Raw genomic sequence first — 8304 nt, forward strand, 5'->3', positions numbered from 1 at the left:
TGGGCTGAGAGGAAATCAGGATTATTATTCCTATTGTCTAGATAAAGGAACCAAAGCAGAGATGGAGTGATTTGCCTAAGGCTGTGCTGAGTTGGAGGAGCTGCCTGTGCCTCTCCATGCCAATGGTTATTTATCAATAAGGTTATCAAGGGATGGAGAACATCAGCTTCTGGATCTGCTGCTCTGAGGATACTCCAGGCACAGAACCAGCCTTGACTGGCCTGACAACAGGATTTCAGAACAGAGGTAGCCAGGCTCCCCAGGATAGGAAGCTGCTCACAGGGTTTTCCATCACAGGGAAGAAAGGAAAGGCCCTGCTTGAGCACCCAGACCAAGGAAAAAGCCAAATTCCCCACCAGACCCAGCCATCATTTGGCACCACTTGGACCAAGGTCCAAACAGGCTCCTCACTCCAAAGGGGTTCAAACCCTTGCCTGACACACACTGAAGGCAGAGGCAGCTCTGCATGCCAAAAGCCTTTGAAAAGCAGGTTGCAAATCTTCCTTTGCCCTTCCACAGTCTTATTTCCCTCACTGGGTTTCCAAAGCTTGGATGGAAAATCCCCTGCAATGCTCCCTGACCACCCTGTCTCCAGCAGAAACACCCATGGGTTTGTTTCCCATCTTCCTGGTCAAGTTTGAAAAGGGCTGTGGGGTGGTTTTTTTTTACCCAATACCCTGGCTCTTCCCCAAAGCTTCCAGTGACCAAGCAGGAGGGAACAGGGTGACAGCCAGTGGAGATGGCATCTCCACCAGCCAGGGGCTGAATTAGTACCAGACATGCAGCTCCTGGCAGGATGTTGCTGATAGCCTGGGAGTTTAACACAACCATCATAAGCACATTTTTCTTCATGCTGCCAAGTACCCGTGGCCAATATGGTTCTCCTCACTTCTTCTGACAGTCCCACTTCTTCTGACAGTCCCACTTCTTCTGACAGTCCCACTTCTTTCTCCTAAGCTGCTGATGAGAAGATGAAGCGAGATCCCAAGAAGCAGCATCCCTTTGCTTACTCCTCTCTGACAAGCTGACATGAAAAGATCCCACTTGCTAAACAGTCACAAACAAAATGGTCCAGCCCACCACATCAAATCTGCACTTTAATTAACTTGGGATTGTTTTCCTACTCCCTGTGTTGCTTTTGTTTTGTTTGGGTTTGGGGTTTTTTTTCGTCTTCTCTTTCTTCTCTCCTGGCATCAAGAACCAAATTGAGATGCAGGTGAGTTCATTTCCATAAACTATCAGTTCCCATCAAATCTATCTAATCCATGCCTCTCTTCAAAATCCCTTCAGCAGAAGATCTTGCTCCCACTCTGCCTTCCCCAGCTGTGTGAGCCTCGCAGAGCAAGCAGAAATACCAGGCGTGGGTGGCACCACAAGTTCCCAGCTCTCTCTAGATGTGAATATCACTGAGCTTACACGTCCTCCCCGTTCCCTCTAAAACATATGGCTTCAATGTATCACCAGTCACTTCCCATCAAGATCAAAGTTTAAATATATCTGTAGACTAGGACAGGAACAGCAGGTGCTGCTCGTGGGTCCGGATTGAGGAACCCAGCTCAGCAGTATGAGGAGGATGAGGTGGGATGGAGAGGGGATGCTCCACAGCTGCAGGGAGAAGCTAAGGATGGTGTTTGGGAAATGGCTTGAACCAGCTGCTGCCCCAGAAACAAGCAACCTTTGGTCCCCATCCTTCCACAGATACTTCCCAAAGATGCCTCCATGCAACCAGGAGCATCCAAAGCAGCACACCAAGCTGGTGCAGGCACATCCCACAGCTAAAAACTCACAGCCCACCATGCTGAGCAGGGCAGAAAGTCAACCAGCCTCAATTTTTCACACTGGTTCTTCTACAAACTCCAGTTTGCTCCCATCCTGCCAGGGAAGGTAATGGCAGTGGGCAGGAGAGGGCAGGGGAGGGAGGAAAGGAGACATTTCAGTTATTAAAGCATCACCTAAATGGATTTATCAGCAGCACCCACAAAGGTATTGGCTGCAGATTGAATGCAGCTCATGGCAAGTGTTTCCCAAAGCTGCTGGGAGCTGGAGGGCTCATCAGAGAATCTTAATTGGCTTCCTCTTAAAAAAAAATAAAAATGTTAAATTGAATGAATAAGTTAAAGCAAAATACTAAACTCCTGGCTGTTCTTCATTATTAATAACAGGAACACAGCAGGACAACATGGCAAAGCAACTTCCTGCAAATGCTCTCCCCCAAAATGGAATGGGGAAGCCAGGGAGCTCCCAAACCCCAGGGATGGGGCTGGGGGACCCTGAGGAAGGGGTGACAAGGAGGACAGACAGGGGGATAAAGCTGGGTCTGCTACAATCTCCATTTTGTTGGAGTTCACAGGCTGCTCTTCCAGACAGGCCTCCTGATGCTCATCTTTCATCTCCTCTTATTATCTTCTCTCTCCAGTACAGGCACAAGCTTGCTCTCAATAACTTGGTTCCTCTCCACTTTGTAGATGGCTTTGCCCTTTCATCAGAGCTTCCAGAGGCTCCAGCAAACATCAGAGTCTCACTTATGGCTGCTCTGGAGAGGGGAACACTGGGAAGGCAAAAGTCACAGCAAGGAGGGGATGCTCAGGCTGCAGTTTTGATCCCCATCTCCTGCCACAGCCTGACATCTCCCAGGCTGTCCCAGGAAGCCCTTGGAGGGTGATGAGCCTCCCTGGGTGATGGATGAACCTCACTGGGTGATGAACCTCATTGGGTGATGGATGAACCTCTCTGAGATCAGCCACTCTGAACACAGGCAATGGACTTCTCATTCAACCAACAGCCAAACTTAAAACAACAACTCCACTTTTCCTCCTTCAAATCAAGTTTCCCTTGCTCCCCAATGTATTTAAATTCCAGCCCAACAAGCTTAGCAAAATGTTCAGTGAACTAAAGCTGCTTTTTCAGACCTTCATGATACTATTTTCTAAGTGACATGGCAAGAACCCCATGGCTGAACTGAAGATCTCTGCCCATACACTGAGATTTAATAAAGAAAACACAAAACAAAACAGACCTGACTCCTTTGACTCATGTTCTTTTTTTTTTTTTTTCCCCTCTCCAAAACTAGATTATTTATATTTTAATTAAAATGAGCACAATGTAACTCCATAGGCAAGTTTGGCCACGGAGTGTTGTCTCAGCTTGGGTTGGAAGATAAACAAGCTCAAATACTCTCCGTGTGGCCCTTTCTCCCAGGATCATGCTCACAATTCATCTTAAACCATTGCAAGATGATACCCATTAGAGGGGAGAGAACGGGTGTTAATGAGATGAAGTGTGAGAATGGGGTGAAAATGAATAAAAGCAGCAGCATGAATAGCACATGAGAGGCAAATGAAATAATTACCCCGCTCACCATTGTTACAACAAGGCAATAAATTTAATGTAATTCCTAAAGGCCAACCAGTTTCCTTTCTTACTTGCTGCTTCTTTTCTTCCTCCTCCTTTTTTTTTTTCCCTTTCCTTTAAGTTCCTTTTTACAGTTTCAGAATTATGTTTTAATTAGCATAACATTTAAATTAGCGAATGGAATCTTAATTAGCTGAGGAAATAGACTTTTGTTGGAGTGGTTGCTAAAACAAATAAATCCTCTTCCTCTTTCAAGAGCCATTTGCTTATGGCACATTTAATAGCCTAGTGTACCATAAACAATTTGAGACAAGGATAAGTAATTAAATTAGAAAACATGTCAGGAGAAGTACCCCAGCCTGGCCTTCTTGGAGCTACAAGAGGATAATGCAAACCCTCCTGCAGCAGGGGAAGGGAAGTTCTTGTTTGCACAACTCCACCTGCTCAATGGTTCAGTTTCCCTGATGGTGCCCCACGGGGGGGTCATCCCAGACCCAGGGCACTCCAGCTGGAAGGAGGCCTCTCAGGGGAACCCAAGGAAAGGGCTGCAGAAAGTTCAGCCAGAAAGGAAAACTCAGAAATGGTGTCTTCTCTTGCAGAGGTGCCTGGTTGGAGGGACAGCCCGTGGTGGTGAAGGTCTAGGTGCAGAGGGGCAGAGTGGGACAGGGGGCACAGGTTGCAATGCCAAGACAAACTCCTACCAGAAGCTTTTTCAGCCCCTGCATTTGAGGGACAGCAGCTAAGACACAAGAGACCCAGGTCAGGCACCACTTTCTTGGTTTGATAGAGCTCTGCTCCTAGCTGGTCCTTCTCTGCTCAGTATAAAACATCTCCCCAGCTTTAGCCACCGACATGCAGGCACGTGCCCTCAGCACTGCTGGATGAAGTGCAGGATGAAGTCCCTGAGCCTCATCTCACCTCTCTTGAAAACTTATGTCATCATGAGAAAAACACCCTCCCCAGGAGGCTCTTCTCCCTCCTCATGAATAAAATGTCTCAAGTCAAGTAGACCAGGCTACAGCATCCATGTTTTGCCTTCCCCCAAATTTAAAACACACTACACTTCCCCCACCCCTAAAAAATCAGGCTCCTTTTGTTAGTATTTAGATACTAAGGCAGAGAACATTCAAGAGACACAGGGCCAACACCTGACCATGAGCCCCCAGCAGGGCTTCCCTTGGAGGACACACTTCAAGGTCCTCACCAGCACAGGCTCACAGTGTGAGCCAGTCTGCACCAGACACTTCATAAACTAGCTAAATCCAAGGATGCAACCCAAGTAACAGTGTTCCATCTCCTGCACTCCCAGCTCTTCAAGAGGAGCAGTGCTATTCTTCTTCAACAGCAAGACCCAGGGGGATCTACTCATGTCTTCCTCTGCCTGGCAGAGGATGGGGAAACCATTGCACCCAAAGCACCTTCCAGCAAACCAGCAGAGTCCTGGGTGGCCCTGCTCCTGGGAATGTCCCTCATTGGCATCCTTCTCCCACCCCATCTCCAAACACAAGCCCAGCAGCTGAAGACAGAGCGTTTCCAGCAGCAGGGCCGCTCCATCCCGCTCTGGCCAGGCAACTGCAGAGAGCAATAAAAGTTTAATGGCTCCCAGCAGGTCAATTCAGAAAGAATGAAAATGCTATAAATCCAGCACAGTGCTTATGTGGAGCTTAAAAACAAACTGCTCCAATCACACTTAGCAAAGTCGTCCAGTCTTCACAGAAGACAGGGATGAAAAGGGAAGATTTAACCTTAGCCATGCCTTGGGCAGCATGCAGATTGGGTAGGAAAAAAAGAGTTTGGGCTCACTGGGAAGATTCTCTTGGCTTTGCTTTTATTTAGTGTGTTGGAAACCCATGGATGTGCATCACTCACACAAGGGTTCACACTCAAAAACATCACCAGGACTCACCAAAGGGAAAGATGGAAAATCGTCAGGGATCAGGCAAAACACACCTCCTTGGTTTTTTTTTCCAGGCAAAATAGACCCTATTAAAAACTTCACTACATGAAAATCTCTCCATGCAAACCTATGCCAATCCCACTGCCTCTTTTCTCTTCTCAGTGCATGATAATAGCCAAGGATTTTCAGTAACAGCCTTTCAAGGAAGATGCTCTATTACAGCTCTAACTCATTCCCGGACGCCTCTCTCTCTCTCCATCTTATCTCTCTCTCTTCCCTGCTTCACTAAACAGCTGCAGACTATGGTGCCAGCTTCTTGGGAGGATGGGAAAAGCAAAACCCCTTCTATAATCACCATTTCTCACAGCAAAAACACCTTCAGAGCTGTGTCTCTGCAAACAAAGCAAAGTTGCCCCACAGACCTCTCTGTCTCGTGTCCACTTTTGTGTTCCTAACGCATGGGATGTAGGTGGCTACAAATAACAATCAATCCCTGATCTCTGGTGGGGGAAAAAGTCAACTGGTAGAGGTGAAAAGCTGCTTTTTCCACCCACGTTCTCCTGCCCCAGTAGCAGTGGTGGTGCTCAAGGCTCACAAGTTATTTCTCACTCCTTGGCAAGCTGCTCTGTCCTCAGCAGAATGAGGTGGCAAGGGAGCAGCTTTTCACAGGTACATCCAGACCTCCTCCCCTGACCTCCAGGTGGCTGCAGACCCTCCAGAGGGCTTGGAAAACTCATGCCACACAACCCAGCACCCATCCCAAGCCAGCTGAATCCTTCACTAGGCATAAATTATCCAGGGAATTCAGACTCCTTCCCATTTGCTCATAACCTAATACCCATTTTCTCTTTCCTATGCATCTCTCAGCAGTGCCCACAGCAAAGTCCAGCCAACTCCCATGAAAAACCTGCTCTACCTCAGTGGAGGGTTGATAAATCGAGTGATTTTTCTTTCCAATCTGCAAAATTTTCTTAAATATAGAGAGTGCTTTGGTACTGCTGGGATAAGAACATCCAGACTTAGAACAGACTACCCTCCAGTATCTCCCACCCACAGCTTCTCCTTGGAAACCTGAGCACCCAGAGACCTGGAGTGCTTCATTTTTAATAAAAAACCCTGTTTAATATTTTGACCCACTACTTCAAAAGCCCAGGAAGCTCCTGAGGTACCGTGCACATCATCACAACTTTGCACTACACCAACATCCCTCTGCCAAAGAGCAGAGATTAATGGTTCATATGACAGTGATTAATTACCAAAATTGTGTCTTCACTGCAGTCATAGAAGCTGAGCTGGCTCAAAACAAGCTATGCCCTCATCCCAAGGAACTCTTCCCTTAGATATATCCAGAAAAAAAAAAAACACCCCAAAAAACCCAACCAACCAGGAAAAGACCCTCCCTTCTGGTAAAACACCAAGTGGTACTCAAATCACCAGTAATTTCTCCTTGGGATGCTCCCAGCCCTCCTCTGTTTTTTTGTTTGTTTTTGTTCTGGGGGGGGGGGGGGGGCAAAGGATGCTCAGGGCACAAGAGGGGATGCAGAAACCCTCTGGATGTAAGAGGTTTTGCAGAAACCCTCTGGATATAAGATGGGATGCAGAAACTCTCTGGGTGTAAGATGGGATGCAGAAACCCTTTGGATGCTGATACTCAGGAGACAAGATGGGATGCAGAAACTCTCTAGATATAAGATGGAATGCAGAAACCCTCTGGATGTAAGATGGGATGCAGAAACCCTCTGGATGTAAGATGGGATGCAGAAACTCTCTAGATATAAGATGGGATGCAGAAACCCTCTGGATGTAAGATGGGATGCAGAAACCCTCTGAATGTAAGATGGGATGCAGAAACCCTCTGGATGTAAGATGGGATGCAGAAACCCTCTGGATGCTGCCACGGATCAAAACCCTGCCCGACACCTTCATTTCTTTCGTATCATCAAACCAGCTCAGCTATTAATTTCATTTTTGAATGAGTGCAACAACCTGAGAGCCCAGACACCAAAATAAAGGCCCAGGCTCCCCCTCTGAGCTATGACTTCAGCAATATTTGGAGCCTTCCAAGAACAAGCAGACCCACCACGCGTTGATGGCGCAGCCCAGGGACAGATGACTTTGGGGAAATCACTGCAGCAAGAGCTGAATGATGATGGATGGTGAAGGAAAAGGGGGGAAAAGGAAGGAAAAGAAAAAACCCAGCCATCTGCAGAAGCAGGGGGACAATTTGCCAACTTGAGTAGAGTCACACCTCCTTGCTCCAGTGACAAATCTGCTCCATTAGGCCCATAAACCACACTTGGCCATCACTGCTCTGCAAGGGACGGGCTGGCGCTCAGGAATGGGCCTCTCAAGGCAAACACGTGCCCAAAACACTTTCCAAAATGCCTCATAACTAAAAAAAACCAAACATCTGACTGCAGTCAAACCTGAACTCAGGCCTTTGTGTTTCTCCCACCCATTAAAAAAAAAAAAAAATAATTTAAAAATCCTGATAAAATCCCTCAGCTGCACCAACACTTCTGGGCTCCCCTTTAGTGCTCAGCACAGGGTTTTCTTTAATGTGCTGCATTTGCTTTATGCAAAGCAAAGGGCTGACTCAGAGCTGATGGAAGTCAGGACTCCTCTCTGACTACCCATCTTCAGACAAGTGATTTCTCTCCCTGTACCTAACTTCCAGCTGCAGCCTGAGAAATATCAATACACGTTAATTTAATCAAGAAACATGATCCTGCCTTGCTGGGCCAAACTCTGCTTTGTTTCCACTGTGGCTTTGGCAGGAGCTGCTGCCACCCTGAGCCACCCAGGGGGTCTTCTCCAAGTCTCCAAGTCCCCCCCTCCTTGTGCACACCTTCTCAACAAAGCAGAATTCATAGAATCATAGAAGGGTTTGGGTTGGAAGGGACCTTCAAGATCATCCAGATCCAAACCCCGGCATGGGCAGGGACACCTCCCACCAGCCCAGGCTGCTCCAAGCCCCATCCAACCTGCCCTTCAACACTGCCAGGGATGGGGCAGCCACAGCTTCCCTGGGCAACCTGGGCCAGGCTCTCACCACC

The sequence above is a fragment of the Chaetura pelagica genome, unplaced genomic scaffold (genome assembly GCF_000747805.2).
Source record: "Chaetura pelagica isolate M959 unplaced genomic scaffold, ChaPel_1.0 scaffold38, whole genome shotgun sequence".
In the NCBI taxonomy this organism is placed as follows: domain Eukaryota; kingdom Metazoa; phylum Chordata; class Aves; order Apodiformes; family Apodidae; genus Chaetura; species Chaetura pelagica.